Source organism: Ornithorhynchus anatinus, chromosome 4 (assembly GCF_004115215.2).
Source record: "Ornithorhynchus anatinus isolate Pmale09 chromosome 4, mOrnAna1.pri.v4, whole genome shotgun sequence".
Taxonomy (NCBI): Eukaryota; Metazoa; Chordata; class Mammalia; order Monotremata; family Ornithorhynchidae; genus Ornithorhynchus; species Ornithorhynchus anatinus.
In genome coordinates, this window is record NC_041731.1 from 116,329,858 (window position 1) to 116,353,946 (window position 24,089).

At 41.3% G+C, this 24,089-nt stretch overlaps 1 protein-coding gene across 1 annotated transcript in view; it reads left to right on the top strand.

Annotated features, from left to right (window-relative positions):
* NEGR1 (neuronal growth regulator 1) overlaps positions 1-24,089 on the top strand; it is a 1,090,779-nt gene that overhangs the window by 984,490 nt on the left and 82,200 nt on the right. The gene's annotated exons all lie outside the window — the stretch shown is intronic.

The following is a 24,089-nucleotide window of genomic DNA, read 5'->3' on the forward strand; positions in this document are numbered from 1 at the left end:
CCTGCCTATGAGGCACTTACAGTCTAGATGGGGAGACAGACATAAATGTAAATTATGGATAAGTACATGAATCCTTCGGGGCTGAGGGTAACATTAAATATGTGGGTTGAATGAAAGAGATGAGTTGAGTAAAATGCCAAGGTTACAGGCTTGTGATAAGGGGAGAACAGCTGTGTTTCTACAGTGATGGGGAAGACAAGGTTTGGATGGGGAGATGAGGAGTTCTGTTTTGGATATTCTAAGTTTAAGGTGTAAGTGGAACATTCACGTAGAGATATCCTGAAGGCAGGGGGAAAAGTGGGGCTGCAGAGACAATCACTCTCCCCCCGCCCATTTCAAAGCTCTACTGAAGGCACATCTTCTCCAAGAGACCTTTCCAGTCTAAGCCTCCTTTTCTTCAGCTTCCTCTTCCTTCTGCGTCACCTCGACTCACTCCCTTTGTTCTTTCTCCCTTCCCCATCCCACAACACTTATGTATATATCTAGAATTCTATTTATTTATATTGATGCCTGTTTACTTGTTTTGATGTCTGTTTCCCCCCCGCCCCCAGATTGTAAGCCCAGTGTGGGCAAGGATTGTCTCTCTATTGCTGAATTGTACTTTTCAAGTGCTTAATACAGTGCTTTGCAGACAGTAAATGCTCAATAAATATGATTAAATGAATGAATTAATGAATGAGAGGTCAGGGCTGGAGATCTAGATTTGAAAGCTATCTGTGTGGAACTGGTAGTTGGAACAGACATCAGTCTCAAGAGAATAAATGGTGTTAATGGATGTGAACCTTGTAGTGGGAGTATTTCTTTTAATAATGCATCTTACCACATCACAACTATAAAAGCTTCACCAATCCGATTATTTATTTTACAAGACCCTGGCATTGATCTGAAGGATCGATAAGTAAAAATAATGCTTCAACTCTGTAAGGTCTAGGAGATCTCTATGGCCAAATGGCTTCTCCTGTGAGTAGTCGAGCTTATGAGAAAACATTTAAGACCCTAAATACCTTGATTTTATAAAGTGAGGATCGACCCAGGCAGACTATTTCACATTTCTAGTCTAGCAGAAAAGAATCCATCCACTTGATAGCAATAAAAGCAAAACTGAACTCTGTGATATAGAGCAGGATTGCCCTATAACCGTTGAACTAACCAGGCTTGTCCAGCCAAGCAAATCTACCTTCCACGTCTCACTGCCCCCTCCACCACTCTGAATCCAACTAACTCTCTCTCTCCTATACATCTGAGCCACTGAATATACCTTAGCGCTCCTTGGATTGCCTTCCTTACAAACTGTCCCCGTGTGAATACACAGCTTGCACACACACACAAACTCACAATCTCATAAACACACATGCACACAGTCTTTCAATTTCATGTATACAATTTCCAAAACTTTCTATTAGCTCCTCCATTAACCCTCTCCATTCTCCACCTGATTTCTCACTCCTGTCATTTTAAACACTCAAATGATCAATGCTATTTACTGAATGCAGAGCACATTATTAAGTGTTTGGGAAAGTACAGTAAATTAGGTAGAAATGATACCTGCCCTCAAGTAAACCCTCACATATCCCTTAATGCTTATATTTTCAGAAGCTTTGATAATCAGTGGCTCTCCATATAACTACATGTGGTTTTTATCAGTGATTCACAGAAAGAGTATTGGAAAGTTAATTAGCAAGTAAGTATAAATACATTGATTTCATAATAGTTTAAGAAATATACATATATCCTTACTATTTCATTAGTAGTAGTAGTAGTAGTAGTTAGTAATAGCCCGTCATTTGGCAGGAATTGTCTCTATCTGTTGCCAAATTGTACATTCCAAGTGCTTAGTACAGTGCTCTGCACATAGTAAGCGGTCAATAAATGCTATTGAATGAATGAATGAAAGTAGTTTCTGGGGCTAAGTGAAATAAGCACAGGGCTTGGAATCAAGAAACCTGAGTTCTAATTCAGGCTCCACCATCTGCTTGCTATGTGACCTTGGGCAAGTCACACAATTGATCTGTATCACAGTTTCTTCATCTGTAAAATGGTGATTCAGTTTATATTCTCCCTCCTCTTTAGACTGTGATGTCCATGAGGGAAATGGACTGTGCCCAACTGATTATCTTGAATATCTCTCTCAGTGCTTAGTAGTGTTTTGCACAAAATAAATGCTTAATGAATGCTACAATTATTATTATTTTAGAAAAGATGTGACTTTTTCAGATAGGAATCCAGTGTCCAGAATAAACAGAGGAAAGATAACCTATTTCTTCCCCTTGTATTGGAATTCAAGCTGAAAGTGAGTTGCAGGAAGTACGTAGTCAACGATACCAACAGGGGAGTAGCCAACTACCAGTTGATGGCCTTACTCCTTCTAAGCAAAAATCAATCAAAGAAACATCAACTCTCATTCCTATGAGCCTGTTCTTCATCGCTGCCCCTGCATCCCCATTTCTAAAAGGGTATTAATTTATTCAGTTGTATTTATTGAGCACCCACTTTGTGCAGAGCACTGCAGTGGCACTTGGGAGTTATTCTTCCAGGGTGTCCTTCTTCCTGAGCTGGGAAGGGTGAAGGTCAGGGGAAGGAAGAGGAAAGAGTGGAGAAGAGTGCTAGAATAAATGTGTTTTCTATATAGCACATGACTGAACCAGCAGAAAAGCTAGTCCACCCTCAGCTAGCCTGGCTGTTTGTCTTGTCTTATGCTGTCGAGTCATTTCCGACAAATAACATCACCATGAACACATCTCTCCAAAAACTCCCCGCTCTCCATCTGCAATCATTCTGGTAGTGGATCCAAAGAGTTTTCTTGGTAAAAAGAGGGAAGTGGTTTACCACTGCACAGTTCCTCTCAGTAAACTTGTCTCCACCCTCTACTCTCTCCCGTGCCACTACTGCCCAGCACAGGTGAGTTTTGACCTGTAGCAGATTGCCTTCCACTCACTAGCCACTGGCCGAGCTAAGAATGGAATGGTTAGGCCTTTGCTTGACTCTCCCTTCTGTAGTCGAGACTGGTGGAGTACTGGAAAGTCTCCTGGTGTGACCCTGAGAGGGGATCCTGGCTATTACCAGTGCTCTATTTCCCACAGAAATCCTGCTCCCTCTGTACCTAGGTTCCCTCCAAATTTGTCTTCTCAGCTTTCCTTCCAGTTAGTGTGATTGGCTGGTTCCTTTTGCCCTTTTCTTGTCCTGACTTTCCCTGCTCCATCTCTCCCTAGGCCTAGACCTACCAGCCAATCACCACCTGGAAGCCATCTCTGAGTCAATCAGAGCTCTCAAAGATGGTGACCCAGAAGGAGACAACTTATACTTTTTATATATGGACATAAATCCCTCCCTCCCCACAGGGCAGATTTCAGAAGTTCTGAGGTGGGGAGAAAAAAATCTTACAAAGATTTGTATTGTTCTTCAAATAACTCAGTATTTTCTGTGGAATTAGGCTGAAACATGAAATCACAGACTTCCAACAAGTGGTAAATAAATGCTAATATATATATATATATATATACAAATATATATATATATATAATTATGGTATTTGTTAAGCACTTACTAAGTGCCAAACACTGTTCTAAGCACTGGGGTAGATATAAGGTAATCAGGTTGTCCCACTTGGGGCTCATAGTCTTAAACTGCATTTTACAGATGAGGTAACTGAAGCACATAGAAGTTAAGTGACTTGCCCAAGGTCACATAGCAGACAAGTACACCTAGGTTATCTCTTATGGAGGGTAGGCAAAGCAGGGCGGGGATTAGAACCCACATCCTTTGACTCCCAAGCCCATGCTCTTCCCACTAAGCCATGCTGCTTCTCTCTTTCTGTCTCTGTATATAATATATATATAAAATCTCAGAAAATAAAAGAATCACATATTTCAATTCTCCATGTCAAAAATGAAATAGGCTCATGGTATGCTCAGCTGATGAAAATGGGGATGAGATGCACACACTTCCTCTTTGATGAGTACCATGAGGGACAGGAGCTAGTTTTGATATGATGATCTTCAATCTACCCCATAACTTGGCAATCAGCTTGGCACCTGTAGGCACTTAAATATACCCTAATTTTAAGCTATTAGGACTCTCAAATGACAATGACAATAATAGAGTTACTGTTAAAAATGGGGGATGATTCTCCAACCCATTACAAGATTTCAGGGTCAAGAACCCGTGCGAAGAAATGGATGGATTATAGTGATGGTGGTTGGCAAAGTGTCACCTACACTGTCTCTCCCTGCCTGCCTTGGTCCTGCTGGCATAGAAAGTACAAGAAGCATCTTTAAGCTGGGACCTCCATATGGGACAGAAATGGTGTCCTACCAGATTATCTTGTCTCTACCCCTGCACTTAGCACAGTGCTTGGTACATGGTAAGTGTTTAACAAATATCACTATTATCATCATCAGTAGTGATAGTTATAGAATAAGTATTATTAGTAATAGTAATAGGAGGAGGAGGAGTACTGCTATTGTTATCATTAGATACTGGACCTGCATAAGACTGAAATTATATCAGCTCTGAAACCAGTAGCCCCTGTGGTCTTGGCCATTCATGTTAGCCAGTATTTTTTTTGTTTTGTTTAGAATTTCTGCTCTGCCTATCCTCCATAAGGTGTGCCCTACTTGTTTTTGTTTCTTCTTTTTAGTGATAAACCTTCACCGCATTCCCCTACCTCTGACTGTTTCACTTTCCCCCTACCAAGGTGGGGTATAGATCTGACACTGGGGGACATTGGTTGGTTATACATACCATAAAAATGTGCCAAAAAACAATCGTTGAATCACTGCAATTTAAGGGAATAACAAACTGCTTCAACATTGGAACATCAGTTGCTTTGAAAGTAATTTATTCATCCGCTCTCATAAAAGAGATGAAACCTCTCAGTTTCCAAAAGGGTCTCAAATTGTCTTGGGAAAAGCAGAGTTGAAAAATAAAAACTGTGGAATTACAGTAAATGTTTCCATTTAAAGGAGAAATACATGTTTCAAGTAACTCACAGTGTGAGCTCAGTGATCTTCCCTATCTTTATATAAAGATGGTATAATTTCAGAAGACTATTTGAACACAGGAAATCATAAGGATATTATTCACTGCTTCCTGAGTAACTGCATCACTTGCCATCAGAAAAGCTAGTTTCTCTCCTACTGCACACTAGAAAGAGTAGGCGTGCATCTATCCACTGATCCATACTTCCTAGATTCATATGTAAAATACAAGCTGATGTGGCATCGACTAGCAACACCCTCCTTTTCAGAAACTTCGGTATCACTGAGCTGCTCCCCAACCCCAAAGTGACAAATATCTTGTAAGTCAGGTTTTCCTGACTTACACTGCTCTTTGCTTAGCCGGCATATGAAAACCATCTAAAAGGAGATGCCTAAGTATTTTGAAATCCAACACATTGATCAATTTTCTAGTTTGGAGCCTGGGTGTTAGGAAAGGTGTTGATGGTTTTGTGAGATATAAAGGGCGGTTGAGGAATCTGAAGTCCGCCCTCAAGGCCAGGCAATTGCACATTTATCCGAGTGAGGTGCTGATAACAGCTCTTGCAGGTGGAAAATGAATGTTTCCCAGAATCAGCTCCAGCCATAGCCACCCCTAGCCTGATGTATTTTTATCCATCCTCAACACTGATGTACAGTCAATTGAATATTTAACACTTTATTCTCGTATACTCAGATATTTTGTCCTGGTATATTTTTTTGTACTGCCTAACTGATTCTGGTTCTTCTTTTTATTCCATCTAGTTGGTAATATTTTCTATGTCCACCTTCCCTTTAGATTGTGAATTCATTGTGGACAGGGAATGAGTTCTTTGCTTCTATTTGTATTTTCCCTAACACTTAGGATAACTTAGGATGTGTTGCTCTCAATAAACTCTCAACTATACCATTATTACTGTCATAACTACTACTAATAATAATGATAATTATGGTATTTGTTAAGCACTTAGTATGAATGAATGAATGTGCCAAGCCCCGTACAAGCATTGGAGTAGATACAAGCAAATAGGGTTGGACACAATCTCTGTCCCACATGGAGCTCACCCATTTTGCAGATGAGGTAACTGAGGCACAGAGAAGCTGTGACTTACCCAAGGTCACACAGCTGACAAGCGGCAGAGCCGGGATTAGAACCCATGACCTCTGACTCACAAACCCGTTCTCTTTCCACTAAGCCATGCTGCTTCTCTAAGCCCTTACTATGTGACAGGCACCGGTTTAAGTGCTGGGATAGATACAAATTAATCAGGTTGGATACATTCCCTGTCCCACATGGGGCTCGCTCTCTTAATCCCCATTTTCCAGGTGAGGTAACTGAGGCCCAGAGAAGTTAAGTGACTTTTCCAAAGTCACGCAGCAGACAGTGGCAGAAGCGGGATTAAAACCCAGGTCTTTCCAACTCCCAGGCCGAGGCTCTATTACTACTGATGATGATGATGATGATGATGATGATGATGGCGTTTGTTAAGCACTTACTATGTGCCAAGCACTGTTCTAAGCACTGGGATAGATACAAGGTAATCAGGTTGTCCCACACGGGGCTCACAGTCTTAATCCCCATTTTCCATATGAGGTAACTGAGGCACAGAGAAGTGAAGTTACTGGCCCAAAGTCATACAGCTGACAAGTGGTGGAGCCTGGATTAGAACCCACAACCTCTGACTCCCAAGCCCAGGCTCTCTCCATTGAGCCACGCTGCTTCTCATAGCTACTGCTCTTTCTGCTTCTATGACTACTCTTACTACTAGATTCTTTCTATTACTACTATTGCAACCACCGTCCACCACATATCATAGCGGCACAGTCTGGATCTGTGCTACTGTGATGTATTTAAATATGTCTCCCACTATAATCTGTGAGCTCTGTGTGGCCAGGGACCACGTCTACCAAGTGTAGTATATTGTAATTTCCTAGCCACTTTATACAGTGTTCTACAAACAGTAAATGCTCCATGAAACCCATAGATTGATTGACTGCTTAGGAGGGGGAAGGGGAACACAGAATTCAGAACTGCTTCTTTTCGAAGGAGTTTAGATGTGCATTCTATACGATCTCAATCCACCTAAACAGCATTAATCAGAGTGAAGCTCCAGGACTTCCTGTCAATGAGAACAACAGGGTGGTAGAGTCCCTTTAAAGCTCAAAGGAAGAAAGAAAAGCATTTTTTGCTGGAAAGAAGATGGAGTCCCTTGACATCTTGGGCTCCATCTCTCCAGCTCACCTTAGCACTCAGGTCTGATCATCTGGGATTGGCAGTACCAGTGGGGGAAGCTTTGTGAGGAAGCAGTGTGGAGGCTGGATTCTTGGTTATGGAAGCAGGCAGATGGGTTTTCATATCCTGCATTACTCTCCAATCAGTCACTCAATCAATTGTGTTTATTGAGCTCTTACCATAAGCAGGCCATTGAACTAAGAGCTTGGGAGAGACATGAGGCAGAGAGTTCAGCAAAGGAGGCTGATGTGGCGATCAACTAATCAGTATCCCAAGGACATTGGTACTAAGACCAGACCAGAGGAATAACAAATGGCCTCTATTGATATGGCTTCTCATTTCAAAACCACTCGACATGGTCTCTTAACCTTTCCTTGTTTCTTACTGGTTGTTGTCTTATGCTGTTGAGTCCCGTCTGACCCATAGCGACGCCATAGACACATCTCTCCCAGAACGCCCCACTTTGCAATTGTTCTGGTAACATATCCATAGAGTTTTCTTGGTAAAAATACAAAAGTGGATTACCATTGCCACCTTCCACACAGTACACCTGAGTCTCCACTCTCCACTCTCTCCCATGCTTCTGCTGCCCAGCATGGGTGAGTTTTGACTTGTAGCAGATTGCCTTCCTCTCACTAGCCACTGGCCAAGCTAGAAATACAAGGAGTATGCCTCTGCCTGACTCTCCCTCCTGCACTCTATTTATTGCCATTGTTCTCTTGACTCTATTGTTATTGCCATTGTTCTTGTCTGTCTCTCTCCCCCGATTAGATTGTAAGCCCGTCAAATGGCAGGGACTGTCTCTATCTGTTGCCGACTTGTTCATTCCAAGCGCTTAGTACAGTGCTCTGCACATAGTAAGCGCTCAATAAATGCTATTGAATGAATGAATGAATAGTCGTCACTGGTAGAGTACTGGAAACTCTCCAGGTGTGACCCTGAGAGGGATCCTTACCGATAGGGGGGAGCAATTCATGTTTCTGATATCCAAAAGCCAATCCAGCTTTAAGGAAAGCACCACAGAGTTTTCCCAGAAACCTTTCATTTAAGCATAGGCAGTGTTTTCTACAGAAGCCTTTCTATCATCTTCACCATAAATGTTACTTATTTTGCACCATTGTGTGCCCAGCAATCTACCAAACGCTTGAGGAACAGCGTAATGAATTGTAAGATTTAATCCCTAGCCACAAGGTGCTTACCATTTCAATCAATCAACCAATGGTATTTATTGAATGCTAACTGTGCAGAACACTGTAGTAAGTGCTTGGGAAAGCACAATACAGTAGAGTTGGTAGACTCTTCAAGAAATTTACAATCCATGATGAAGACAGGTATCAAAATAAATGACAGACCTAGACAGGGTATAAAATATGGACAAGAATATGATATGGGTAGAGAAACGGGTGTAAGTGAACAAATAGAATGCCACATCCTCACTCTGGCCTGGAAAGTCTTCCCTCCTAAAATCCGACAATAACTCTCTCCCCACTCTTCAAAGCCTTATTGAAGACAAATCTCCTCCAAGAGGCCTTCCCTGACTAAGTTCTCCTTTCCTCTTCTCCCAGTCCCTTCCACATCACCCGACCTGCGCCTTAATTCACCCTTCCCTCAGCCCCCAGCACAGCCCCTTCAAACTATAAGCTCATGGTGGGCAGGGAATGTGTCTGTTGTTTGTTATATAGTACTCTCCCAAGTGCTTAGTACACTGCTCTTCACAGAGTAAGTGTTCAATAAATACAACTGACTGACACTACACATGGACTTGGGAGTCAGAGGTAATGGGTTCTAATCCTGCCTCTGACACATGTCAGCTGTGTGATTTGGGGTGAGCCACAATTTCTCTGTGCCTCGATTACCTCATCTGTAAAATGGGAATTAAAACTGTGAGCCCCAAGTGGGGCAACGTGATTACCTTGTATCTACCCCAGTGCTTAGAACAGTGCTTGGCACATAGTAAGCATTTAACAATACTAGCAGGTGTTCAGAGCCATTAATTTAGTCTCTTAGCAGAAAGGATACTGACGATGATGGAATAATCTAACTTCCACGCTGGAATATAGAAATTGACCAGTTTAAGACCTAGGTTGAAAAGAAAAAAAAGACAACATGATATAATTAACTTCTAGCTCAATATCATTTCCTTTTTCTCTTAGAATATGACAGCATCTACTATTGTATTAACCTCACTCATATCCTAAAAGATGAAAGCTAATTTCAGTAGTCACTTAACTGTATCATTATTTAAGCTTTCCTCCATACTCGTTTTTTCTTAAACATGAATCACATATAGAAACTGAAGCCCGCTTGAATTCTATTTATAAATGAGAAAAAGAGGAAGAGAGAATGGTAAATGGTGATGGTAGTGTGAATTTATCCAGCAGTCAAGAAACATTTCAAGTACCTGACTTCATCAATTAATAGCAAAAGCCCACATTTGTTCTATTAAATGAAAATAATGACAGTTTATCCTGAGCAAAATATCATTTGAATCAAGGTTAGTATTCATATGCTTCATAGTTGCTGGTAATTTATAGTATGCTCTGAGCAAAACTTTGTCATTGATAAATCAGGGTATTTACTCATCGCTAGCATGCTGCCTCATTATCTTCATTTGGGGCATCTTTTAGGAATGGCAGATCTGGCTAATGTTATAAAAATGGTGGCAAATAGTGTGGAACAGATTGTGCAAACTCAAAATGCATTGAATAGGCTTGGATTATGTGAAGATAAACGGCTAGTGGAATCTGGAATAACAATGTGTAAAAGGCATGAAACTCACACACCAAAATAATCATAGAAACTACAGCTTAAAAGAGTTCACAGGGCAAAGGGCCTCTGAGGCTAGAGCTCTTAAGTAATTGCAGGTATTACACTAAAATCATCTGGCTGAAGAGAGCAGAAGGGAGAGGGAATAAAATGTAGCCCCCTTTGGGTGAAGGAGCAGAGAGAAGAACCATAGATGCTATTTTGGCATTATTTAAAACATCAGGACATAGCACTGTTTCAGCAAGAAAGTAGATGGTTCAGTTATTTTGGGCGATTGCGATGATTGCAAGGAAATGTTTACTGAAAAGTGTGGTGGTGTGAACGTTCCTTTGATTTTCTTCCCTTAATTCCAGGTTTGTTCTTCCTCTGAAGGCAGAACATTTTGGGAAGAAGCTTCTTTAATTTTAACCTACTTCTATGAGATTTGTTTCTAAGGCATGGGAAAATCAGCCCCAGTACTACTAAGACCACATCAGCGCTCTACTTCTTTGTTCTAGGACCCATCTACTTCACTTGTTGAATGCAGCCATTTAAAAGGTGGTTTTAATCAAAGCATAACTCTCTCTTTTGTGTGTGTCTAAATCTTTTCAATTAGCTTGTCAGTGAATGTCAGTACCAGAGTACCTTTCAACAATGTCTTGCATTGAGAAATCTCCAGGTATTGGGAGACATATTAGTATCATTTTCACTAGGCCTGGAGTAATATGATTTCTAAAAGACCACCCAGGCAGTCAGGTGAATCAATCAAATAATGGTATTTAATGAGTGCTTACTGCATGCAGAGCACCGTAACACTTGGGGAAGTACAATACAACAGAGTTGGTAGATACATTCTCTTCCCATGAGGAGCTTCCGTGAGAACCAGCGTGGCCTAGTGGATAGAGCACAGGACTGTTAGAAGGACCAGTGTTCTATTTCTGGGCTCCCCCACTTGTCTGCTGTGTGACCTTGGGCAAGTCCTTTTAATTCTTTGTGCTTCAGTTACCTCATCTGTAAAGTGGGGATTCAAATTGAGTTCCCCTTATGAGACAGGGACTGTGTCAAAATAAGGATTAATGAAGATAAGACCATGAGCCCCATACGGGGCAGGGACTCTGTCCAACATGACAAACTTGCATCTACCCAGTGCGTAGTACTGTGGCTGGAACAAAGTAAGCACTTAACAAGTACCCTTGAAAAAATAAAAATAAAAAAGGAGCTTACAGTCTAGAGGAGAAAACAGTCATTAATATAAATAAATAAGTTATGAGTATGTACAAAATTGCTGTGGGGCTGAGGTTGGAGTGAATATCAAGTGATCAAAGGCTACAGTGACACAGCCTAGTGAAGCACTGTGGCCTAAGGAATAGAGCACAGGCCTGGGAGTCAGAAGAACCTGGGTTCTAATCCCTGCTCCACCACTTATCTGCTGTGTAACCTTGGGCAGATTACTTTACCTCTCTGTGTGCCTCAATTACTGCATCTGTAAAATGGGGATTAAGATTGGGAGCCCCATGCAGGACAGCGATTTTGTCAAACGTGTTCTACTTGTATCCACCTCAACACTTAATACAGTGCCTGTCACATAGTAAAAACTTAACAAACACCACAATTATTATTAATTATTGCAGAACCAAGTGTACAGGTTATGCAGCAGGGAGAGGGAGTAGGGGAAACAATGGATTCATTGGGCATTGACTGAGGAGAAGAGACCTAAATAGGGTTTGGAGTTGAGGGGGAGGTAGTGTGGAGGACTGGCACGTATGGATGGGGAAGGAGTTCCAAGGCAGAATGAGGACATGGAAAAGGGACTGGTGGGAAAGCTGGGTCTAGGAAATTGAAGTGAGTGGCTCGGGATGTACTAGGAAATCTGTGAAGTAAGGTAGAAGAAGGTGAGATAACTGCGTGCTTTATAGCCAATGATAAGGAAGTTCTGTTTGAGGTGGAAGTGTATAGGCAACCACTGTAAGCTCTTGACAAATGGACATATGTGGACTGAACATATTTTAGAAAAACTATCTGAGCAGTGAAGGAAAGCATGGACTGGAGTGGAGAGAGACAGGAGGCAGGGAGGTCAGTAAAGAGGCTAGGCTATTGTAGGCTATTCTAACCACTTGTCTTTGGCAGTATAAATAATGCAGCATAAAAATGTAATCAGTGCCACAATGAGTAGTAGTAGTAGCTTTTATATGAGTGCCTGCTAAGTAATGCACAGTATTATTCATCTGTTTGTTACAAAGCAGGGGAGTTACATGTTTCCAGCCTACATGAAGTGAATAGTCTAATAGGAAAGTAAAATCAGCTATTGTAACATAAAACATCCCTATTCCCAGCCCCAATTCTGACAGAGGTGCTAAGAGCTAACAAAGTGATTAATTTGATTTTTCCACTCTTCATTTGCCTTGTCCATTATCAGAAGGAGCTGTGAATGTTTCAGTGAGAGATGCTCCCAATTAGATAGTGAGTTCCTTGGAAGGCCAGTGTTACTGTTTCTTGCTTTTGTTATTCTCTCCCCAACACTCAGTACAGTGTCATCAATTAATTACAGTTCCATAAATAATATGTCATGATAAAAGAAGGAGCTTGTATCATCAGTCCCTGGAAAGTCAAGAGATGACGGTCATAACTCAGACTGTGGCTAGTGATGTTCCAGTTATTTCCTCAGTGTCGGGTATTTATGCTTCTATTTTAAAATATTTATGATCGGGACACGTTCTTCAAAATACCTCTACTAGTCAGAAGAAAAGTTGCAACCTAAAATGTTCTGCTCCAAATAAAGGTCTTAGTGAATTCACAACACATGAAGTCATGTGAAGAGTTTCACGTGCAGCTGAAACGAGTCGAAGGATTGCTACAGTTTGAAAGAGCAGGAAATGTTCCCTTGATTAAATGGAGTATGGATTGTGGAATAGGAAAGCAGAGAGCAATTTGAATAGTTAGCAGCAAATTGTTGTGGCAGAACACTCGAGTCATGCTACCTTTCTGGCAATAACCAGTGCCTCACAGGCCACCGGGAAAGTTTCCGTTATCTTGATTTGAGTTGTGTCTCTTGAGGTGTTCTCTTTGTGAATCTCATTTATGATATTTTATTGTAAATTAAGAGGCAGCTGCATTTCACAAAGAGGTAAAGAGCTCCAACCTGCTTAATGCAGATAATCACTATTCAAGACATGGAGGATTTTAAGGAAATTTTAGTTTGTGTAGATTCAAGTGCAGGAGGTTGTGTCTGAGGGCTTATGAGCAAGAGAAATGAATGAAAACCAGGTGTCTAGCGAGAGAATGTGCCTTTTTGGCATGTGATAGGGGGAATGGGGAAGACTGTTTGATCTAATACCCAGGGATAATCCCCCAGATGTTGTCCTAACCATGTTTCACAAGAATTTATCATCCTTTAGCAAGAGGCACAGGGACTTGGAGACATTCTCAGACAGTTCTCAGGGAACAGGACAGCTGGTACAAATGGAGGTCAGAGTCAAAAGTCATCCAAATAAATAAGGATGATGGGGTTGCTGATTTCTTCTCTCTAAGCTATCTGAAAAAAGTCCAGATAAAGTCCAGATAAAAAGTCCTGGAAAAGGCAGTGGTCACATGTTGCTGCTCTACTGTCCTACTGTGAAGGATGGCTGGATCCCTGACAAATCATCATAAGGGGAGTGATATATGGTCAGTCCAAATCCCTCTGGGAGTGTAGGACTCATAATAGTGGGAAGAAAGATGAAAGCTGGCTTCCTGTTTCTGAATTGTCATTTCATTTCCTGGCACCAACCCCACGGGATTGGTGCTCTGTGGGAAAAATCCTGAGAATTATTATTATTAATAATAATAATAATAATGGTATTTGTTAAATGTTTACTATGTACCAAGCATTGTTCTAAGCGCTGGGGTAGAAACAAGGTCATTAGGTTGTCACACATAGGGCTCACAATCTTAATCCCCATTTTACAGATGAGGTAACTGAAGTACAGAGTAGTTAAGTGACTCACCCAAGGTCACATAGCAGACAAGACAGAGTCGGGAAGATGGTATTTGTTAAGCCCTGACTATGTGCCAAGCACTGTTCTATGCGCTGAGGTAGATATAAGATAATCAGGTTGTCCCAAGTGGAGCTCACAGCCTTAATCCCCATTTTACAGATGAGGTAACTGAGGCACAGAGAAGTTAAGTGACTTGCCCAAAGTCACACAGCTGATAAGTGATGGAGCTGGGATTAGGACCCAACCTCTGACTCCCAAGACCGTGATCTTTCCACTAAGCCATTCTGCTTCTGAAAATTCAATTGTATTTATTGAGCACTTACTGTGTGCAGAGCACTGTACTAAGTGCTTGGAAATACAATTCAGCAAGAGAGAGAGACAATCCCTGCCCATAAAGGGCTCACAGTTTAGAAGGGGGAAACAGACATCAAAACAAGTAAGCATACATTAATATAAATAGAATTATAGATATGTACATATATATAAAAGTGTGGCAGAGAGGGGGTTAGAGCAAAGGGAGCAGGTTGGGACAATGAGGAAGAGAGGGAGCTGAGGAAAGGGGGGCTTAGTCTGGGAAAATACCATAATCATAATAATAATAATGTTGGTATTTGTTAAGCGCTTACTATGTCCTGAGCACTGTTCTAAGCACTGGGATAGATACAAGCTAATCAGGATGTCCCATGTGGTGCTCACACTTTTGACCCCCATTTTACAGATGAGGTAACTGAGGCACCGAGGAGTGAAGTGATTTGCCCAAAGTCACACATCTGACAGGTGGCGGAGCGGGATTAGAACCCATGACCTATGGGTAGCCAAGAAAGAACCAATTTGAACCATCTAGTTCCTTGAGGTTCTCTTACTCAAAATTCCTCCACTGCTACCAGAACGTTAGAGAAACATACTGGTTTGGTACTTCAAATACTAATTCATTTCTACATTTTCCTAGGATGCTCCTATGCATTCCTCTTGTAATGTCATTGACTATCTCTTCTGGACTTCACTCTATGGTGTTGTAGGCTATACAGCTATTGACATTTGCCTCTGAAATAAGAGAAAGGCAAACTAAATGAAAAGGTCTTTGCATAGGTACATTTGTCTGTTAAAGAGAGAACTCAGAGTGCAGAGATTAAAGCAAGGGAGCAGTTAACCTTTAGAGAGACCCACGTTCTTCATTGCACAGATTATAAGTCTTATTTAAGCCTTAAGAAAATCCTGGTGATGCTCTGTGTGGAAAGATTAAAAAAATTTTTCAAAATTTTTTTTTGCAGTTTTGAGTTCTTGTTTTGGTTTGCTTGGCAAGATACTTCCATTAGACTGAACATTCACTTAATAGCAAGGACTCTGTGTGTTTTCTACCATGGGTCCATGATGAGTTTTGCAAGATCGAGGTACAGAGAATAGGTTCATGTTAGAGGAGCAGAGTGTATGGGTTGGGTTGTAGTAGGAAATAACTGAGGTTAGGTAGTAGGGAGGGAGCTGAACGAGTGCCTTAAACTTACTTAGATTGTGAGGCCCAAGTGGGACAGGGATTATGGCCAACCTGATTACCCAAGTGCTTATTACAGTGCTTAGCACATAGTAAATGCTTAACAAATATTATTATGACTATCATTATTATCATCATTATCATTATTTATACCAATACTAAGGAGTTTCTATTTGATATAAAGGTGGATGGACAGCCACTGGAGATTTTTGAGGAGTGAGAATATAACTGTCCAGTTTTTCACATAAATGATCTGGGCCACATAGCGAAGTGTTTGGCAGAGAACTAGTTCTGATGATTATAGAGATGGCATAATTTTTTCCTTATAGTGACTTATAGAGCCTGCTAAAGGGATTTGCATCCCAGAGATGATTAATAAACATTTCTTGAGGCGCTCTGGACACTTGATTACCTTAGAAATGTTCTGAATTAAACCAAGAAAAATTCCAAAGAACAAGAAAAATGAATCTGGTACTTTCCCCTCTTTGTTGCTGCCAGAATCACAGCCAATTGATCAACCATTTTGTGGCAGTATTTGGCCTTTCAAAATTCTGAGATTCTGCATATCACAATGTTGGTCCTAAACAGAGAAAATGTTAATTTCCATTGAAAAACACGGCTTAATCACTTTAAGGTAAGCACACATTATTAAAATAATTTCAGTAAAATTTCAAGAAGGAATTTTAGAGAACAATGTTCATGGTCCATATTGTAAATCCATGGAATAGGTGAAATGGCTCTATAATCAGATCTTTTTCAAAACTAGCATGTCCTAGTGGAAAAATCAGAACTCTTGGCTTGGGCGTCCCAGATGAAGCCCCCTTTTTCTCAGCTCCCCATCCCTTCCACGTCCCCTCAACTTTCTCCATTTGCTCTCCCCCCCGACCCTCTGGCTGCCCCAGCACACTTACGTACATATGTATGTATATAGAATTCTAATTATATTGATGCCTGTTTACTTGTTCTCATCTCTGTCTCCCCGCCTCTAGACTGTAAGCCCAGTTTGGGCAGGGATTGCTTCTCTTTATTGCTGAACTGTACTTTCCAAGTGCTTAGTACAGTGCTCTGAACACAAGTGCTCAATAAATGCTATTGAATGATTGAATGAGATGATCTTGGTTCTAATCCCGGCTCCACCATTTGCCTGCTGAATGACCTTGAACAAGTCATTTAATTTCTATGTCCCTCATTGTCCTCATATAATAATGATGGCATTTGTTAATAATAATAATAATGTTGGTATTTGTTAAGCACTTACTATGTGCCGAGCACTGTTCTAAGCGCTGGGGTAGATACAGGGTAATCAGGTTGTCCCACGTGAGGCTCACAGTTAATCCCCATTTTACAGATGAGGTAACTGAGGCACAGAGAAGTTAAGTGACTTGCCCACAGTCACACAGCTGACAAGTGGCAGAGCCGGGAGTCGAACCCATGACCTCTGACTCCGAAGCCCAGGCTCTTTCTACTGAAGCCACGCTGCTTCTAAGCGCTTACTATTTGCAAAGCACCATTCTAAGCAATGGGGAGGAAACAAGGAGATCACGTTGTCCCATGTGGGGCATGTGGGGATGAGCAGACTAATTTCACAGTCTTCTTCCCCATTTTACAGATAAGGTAACTGAGGCACAGAGAAGTGAAGTGACTTGCCCAAAGTCACAAAGCTGACAAGCAGCGGAGCCGGGATTTGAACCCATGACCTCTGACTCGCAAGCCTGTGCTCTTTCCACTGAGCCACGCTGCTTCTCTGGAGCATGAATATTTTCCTCATATGTGAAATGGAGACTAATTACTGTTCTTCCTTCTTGTGGAATGTGAGCACTATACAGTACAAGACTCTGTCTACTTTCATTATCCTATATTTACCCCCAATACTTAGCACAATGCTTGATCTATAGTAGGTGGTTAATAAATGCCGCTATTATCATTTATTATTATCATTATATTTATCGTTGTTATCATGCCTTAAAACAGCAAGCCAAGCAACAGAGTAATACAGATGTCATCTTGTAATCGGGTCCATATTAGAATGAACAGAATAATAGATTTTAGGAATTACATGGATTCATAATTAAAGTAACTTTCACATGGCTTAGTGGAAAAAGCCCAGGCTTGGCAGTCTGAGGTAGTGGGTTCTAATCCTGCCTCTGCCATTCATCAGCTGTATGACTTTGGGCAAGTCACTTAACTTCTCTGTGGCTCATTACCTCAGCTGTCAAATGGGGATTAAGACTGTGAGCTCCATTGGGACAACCTGATTACCTTGTATCTCCCTCAGCACTTAGAACAGTTTAAGCACTTAACAAATATCATTATCAAGTGCTTAATACAGTGCTCTGCACATGGTAAATACTCATTAAATATGAATGAATGAATGAATGGTAAGGGAACATATTTGCCTGCTCTGTTGTAGTGTACTCTCCCAAGTAGTTAGTACAGTGCTCTGCACATAGTAAGAGTGCAGTAAATATCATTGACAAAAAAGCATTTGGGTCACAAAATTTTCATCAGCTTAGCAAAATGTAACTCTTCCATTCCTTTTTTAATCTTTCCTACTTCCATGCCACTAAATTGAGGACCTGTAAGACACAAGTGTTGACCATCCACTCAGATTTCTCTTACACAGGAAAACTCCAACAAACAGAACAGAGAGGTAGAAAAAGTATGGAACCTTTTTTTTCTTCTTAGTGGTATAGGACTCATTCATTCAATCGTATTTATTGAGCACTTACTGTATGCAGAGCACTGTACTAAGCACTTGGAAAGTACAATTCAGCAACAAATAGAGACAATCCCTGCTGACAACGGGCTCACAGGCTAGAACGGTGGATACAGTCATTAAAACAAGTAAACAGGCATCAGTAGCATCAATATAAATGAATAGAATTATAGATATATGCACATCATTAATATAAATAGAATTATAAATATGTACACATATTCACAAGTGCTGTGACTCATTAACCATGAGTTCTTCATGTTTTTGTTTAAAGTTCTATGCATGTAGGCCAGCGCTTATTTTCATGGCTGAAAACTGTAAGCTTAGTTCAAGACATGAAGTTAAGGGGTTTTTTTCGGTTGCAACTTCTTGTACTCTGGCAGGTGAAGAGTGGTACCCACTGAGTGCTAAATATTCCTAGCATCTTTACTTAGCTCTTGTCCTTCACCCCTGGTCCCCGCCTCTCTATAAATGTTACTTGGATGAGCAGACTAATTTCTGAGCTCTTCATGAAAGACTGAACCCAGAATGTCTCTCCTTGCCCCTGCAGCCACGATAGACCCTTTAATATTAATAGGATTCTGCTTTGGCAGCAATGAAGATGAACAGCCATTTGTGCGGCGGGTTTTTGTTTCTTGTCATTCTTTCAGCTATTTCTCAGGGAGAAGATTCATCATGAGGAGTTAACACATTTTTAAAACATAACTAACAGAAGTTTAATCTCCACTGCTGCCTGGTACAGAGTTTCATAAATAACCAAAGACGGGGCTCTATCATTGAAGGGGTATTAGTGATTCATGAAATGTTTCGGAAATGGGACTCCTGTTCAGAAGGCATGTCTGGAGAGGGGACAGAAAGATGGAAGATGGCCACAGAGCATAAAATAGGGAGGGACAACCAGGAAAGGAAGAGAGGAAAGCTTCAGGAAAGCTGTTCTTTTCTTCATAGGAGAGAAGATACCATTATAGATCTCGTTGACCTAAGCAACCAGAGAGCCAGGAAATGGAAGCAAGAGCTATCCCTTTCGAAACTGACTTCAAAACAAAATGCACTAGAACCAAAAGAAGCAGCATGGCCTAATGAGAAGCAACATGGCTTAGTGGAAAGAGCACGGGCCTGGGAGTCAGAAGGACCTGGGTTCTGATTCCAGTTCTGCCATTTGTCTGCTGTGTGACCTTGGGCAAGTCACTTCACTTCTCTATGCTTCAGTTATCTCAACTGTAAAGTAGGGATTAAGACTGTGAGTCCCATGTGGGACATGGACTGTGTCCAACCTGATTATCTTGTAGCTACCACAAATCTTAGTGCCAGGCACTGCATTAACAAACACAATTTTTTTTAAAAAAAGGGGGGTTTTCAGCCCTAATATCTACAAATGTTATAACTGTGAGCATCTGTCCACAGATGCATTGCTCATATATGGGCTAGTGCTGAAAAATGGTTGTCTAGAGAAAGACTGACACAATCTAATGGGGAAGTGATGGGGATAATAAGAATAGGATTTAACTGACAGCCATAAGACTGTGTGAAGATAGATAGATATGCTAAGTGAGGACTAAAGGCATGATGGCCCTGCCTAGATCAGAACTAACCAAGATGGTGGGAGGAAGAGGAGGAGGAGATCAGTAAACCATGAAACTTTATATTGTAGTATATTAAGGCCCACCTGAGCCTTAGGTTAGGGGGAAAATCAGAATAACTGTGGAGTCAGAATACAGGGGGGACCTCATGCTGGTGGAAAAAGAGTGTAGCAATGTGGCCTAGTGAAAAGAACTCAAGACTGTGAGTTTGTTGTGGGCAGGCAATATATCTGTCAGTTGTTAAATTGTACTCTCCCAAATGCTTAGTACAGTGATTTCCATGCAGTAAGTGCTCAATAAATATGACTGAATGAATGACTGGCAGTCGGAGATATGGGTTCTAATTCTGGCTATACCACTTGCCTGTGTATGATTTTGGTAAATCACTTAGTTTCTCTGAAGATCATAGGGAGCCAGTCAGGGTGATGCAGAAGGGAATGGGAGTTGAGGTAAAATTGGGCTTAGTCTGGGAAGGCCTCATTAAGGCTTTGAAGGAGGAGAGAGTAATTGCCTGTCGGATTTAAGGAGGGAGAGTGTTCCAGGCTAGAGGCAGGACATGGGCTAGGGGTCAGTGGAGAGACAGGCGAGATCAAGGTACAGTGGGCAGGTTAGCACTAGAAGAGTGAAGTGTGCAGGCTGGGTTGTAGAAGGAGAGAAGCAAGGTGAGGTAAGAGGGAGCAAGGTGAGGGAGAACTTTAAAGACAATAGAAAGGAGTTTTTGTATGATACTGTGGTGGGTAGTCAACCACTGGAGATTCTTGAGGAGAGGGCTGACATGTCCTGAACTTTTTTGTAGAAAGATGATCCAGGCAGCAAAATGTAGTATGAGCTGCAGTGGGGAGAGACAGGAGTTTGGATGGGAAGATAAGAACCTCTGATTTGGACATGTTAACCACTGAATCTTGGCTGAATATTTCATGTTAGATATAAAGCTGATTCTGGAAAGTCCAGAATAATATACACACTCACCACCAGGGCTCACTGAAAGGTATTTTATTTGACTTCTCAGAACACAGCAGAAGTATGTTAGGATTACTTTTCATTTGCATTAAAGAAAGCACTGAATCGCTCGGGACCCCAAGCAGGCAACACTGACACCAAACTAGATAGCAGAATCAATGACAAAATAATTGCATATTGGCTGACAGAGAAAATTCTCTCCCCATTAAATCTGTGATTTTCCCATGAAGTGGAGAACATAAATAGTTTAAAGCTTATATGAATAATGCCTATAGATAAAAGACTTGTAGGAAAGACATATGAACTACAGCTCAAGAAGATTGGAATCCTTGTGAAAATATCTTGAACAGAAGTAGAGCATTGTTTTATTTGATTTCAATATTTAGATTAATTACCCATCAGAATGTAAAGCTAGAGGTAGAAGTTTGTTCTTTTTTCAAAACATCCATCAACTACTGCTTAAGTGTTTGACATATCCAGAACAGAAGTAACTGGAAAACTATATCACCCTTTTAGAGTGACTTTTTATTTGTTGAATGGCTCCTGCTGGGGAAAATAGCTATATCATAATATGAATAAATAATTCATAATATATAATTTTAAGGTATATACATAAGTATAGAAGACTCAGAAGGGAGAGTGAGCCAGGGAAAAGAGACTTTAATCAGCAAAGAACCTCTTGGAGGAGATAATAATGTTGGTATTTGTATTTGTTAAGCGCTTACTATGTGCCGAGCACTGTTCTAAGCGCTGGGGTAGACATAGGGGAATCAGGTTGTCCCACGTGGGGCTCACAGTCTTAATCCCCATTTTACAGATGAGGGAACTGAGGCACAGAGAGGTTAAGTGACTTGCCCACAGTCACACAGCCGACAAGTGGCAGAGCTGGGATTCGAACTCATGATCCCTGACTCCAAAGCCCATGCTCTTTCCACTGAGCCACGCTGCTTCTCCTTCTTATTAAGGAGATGTGACCTTAATAATGCTTTAAAGTGGAGAGTCTGGTGATCTGGTGGATATGGAGGAGGAGGGAATTCCAAATTTGTTTGAGGCTGTGGGAAAGAGGTCAGCAGCGAGATAAATGAGATCAGGGCACAGTGAGTAAGCTGGTGCCAGAGGAGTGGAGTGTGAGGGTTGGGCTGCAGTAGAAATCAGAGAGATGAGATAGGATGGGCCGAGCTAATAGAGTCCTTTAAAGAGAATGGTAAGGAGTTTCTGTTTGATGTGGAGGTGGATAGGCAGCCATTGAAGGTTCTTGAAGAGTTGGGAGACATGGACTGACCGCTTTCATTGAAAAATGATCCATAAAGTTAGAGTGAAGTATAGACTGAAGTGGGAGGGGCAGAAGGCCTGAAAGTCAACAAGAAAGCCAATGCAGTAGTCAAGGAGGGATAAGATAAGTGCTAGGATCTGCATGGTAGCTGTTTGGATGGAGAGGAAAGGGCAGATTTTAGCAATTTTCTGAATGTATAATGGACAGGATTTGGTGGCAGATAGAATATGTGGTTGGACTGAGAGAGATAAATTGAGGATGGTTGATGCTGTAATCCTTCACCTACACTGACAAGTAGAATGTTCAGGAAGTCCCATCCCCTCCTAAATCCTCTCCTCCTCATAGCTTTCCCAGCTCAGTCTACAACAGCACCACTCTCAGGATTCCAGAAGCCCACCACCTTGGTATTAACTTCCACTCCTCAATGTCTTCAAGCTGCCCCCCCACCATTCAACTACATCAGTCCTCACAACAACTCCTAAATCCTGCTGGTTCTCTCTGACCCAATATTTCTGAGCTCTAAATGTTCCTCTCCACCCAAATGGCTGGTCCAAACCCCAGTCAACCCGCATTTAGTTTGAAGTACACACTGCTGCTCAACCTGAAGCGTAGGTTGACACACATCTCTCCAGTCTTCAAAATCCTCTAGTGGCTAATTGTTTGCATTTGCATTAAGCAAAAATTCCTTACAATTTACAGTCTTCCACTAGCTCTCTCCATTTTACATATCAGTTTTCTTATTAAGATAATAATAATAATGGTAATTGTTAAGCGCTTAATATGTGCCAAGCACTGTTCTAAGCACTGGTGGGGGATGCAAGGTGATCAGATTGTCCCACATGGGGCTCATAGTCTTAATCCCCATTTTCCAGATGAGGTAACTGAGGCATAGAGAAGTTAAGTGACTTGCCCAAAGTCACATAGCTGACAAGTGGTGGAGCCGGGATTAGAACTTACGAGCTCTGACTCCCAAACCCGAGCTCTTTCCACTAAGTCACGCTGCTTCTCTTTGTGGTTTTCTTCACCAACATGCCTAAGCTCTCACCCTTCAGTCCTCTTAAACTCACCTTCAACTGCTTTGCTTGTAAATCTCCCACCTCCAATCCTTTGTTCATATTGTTTCTCCAGACTGGAACTCCCTGAAACACAAAGCCACTGGACCCTAGTTTTCCTCATCTTCGAAGTCTTCCTAAAAATCCCTCTGCCCTGAAGAAGGATTCTCTGATTGATTTGGAGCACCCTACTTTTGAACCCCAATATCCCTTATCTTTCATGTATTATCAATCATATCTACTGAGTGCTTACTATGTGCAGAGAACTGTACTAAGTGTTCCAAGATAGGAAAGTATTGAATTCCTATCTTCAACACCTGGGAAAATATGTGGAACTCTATTTGATTACTCAATTATTTATTTACCTATTCATCCAGCACTTAGAACAGTGCTTTGCACATAGTAATTGCTCAGCAAATGCTATCATTGTTATTATTATTATCCAGATATAGTTCAATTAATCAATGGTATTTATTGAATGCTTGCTTGCTCTGGGCAGAATGCTGTACTAAACTCTTTGAGGAGTACAGTAGAGTTAGTTGTTATGATCCCTGTTATCAGGTTGACCTCTGCAGTAGCCAAATAATGGAATCACCATTAAAAATAGTTGGGTGAGTCATAAATTGAATTACATCTAAGTGACCACTCCACTATAAGTACAGTAGGTAGCTTCAGTGAAACGTCTGCTTGCCAAGTGCCAAAACAGCAAGAGAAAGTTTTAATAATCTTATTTGGATTCTAAGTCGGTAAAGGGAGGTGTTTGTTGTGACACTGTGCAGCTTCCCGTGAACCTCAAGCATTGTTAGGTCCTTTGGCAGATGGAGAAAGTAAAGGTTCCTTGATGTCAGCGATGAAGAAACATAGGTCCTGTTGTATACAGCATGTCAATGAGTAGTCTGACGTAAACTCAGCACCCTGTAAATTACTCCCCACTGTGTCCACCCTTAAGCAGCCCTAATGTTTTCTTGTGATCAAGACTGTATTTGGTTCTATAAAAATGCCCTTTGTGAAAGCCAAATGGAGAATTAAGGAGGAAATTTGCTACAACTTTCCACCTGTTGCCGGAATGGCAGAAAGGCAAAGTGAGAATCAGC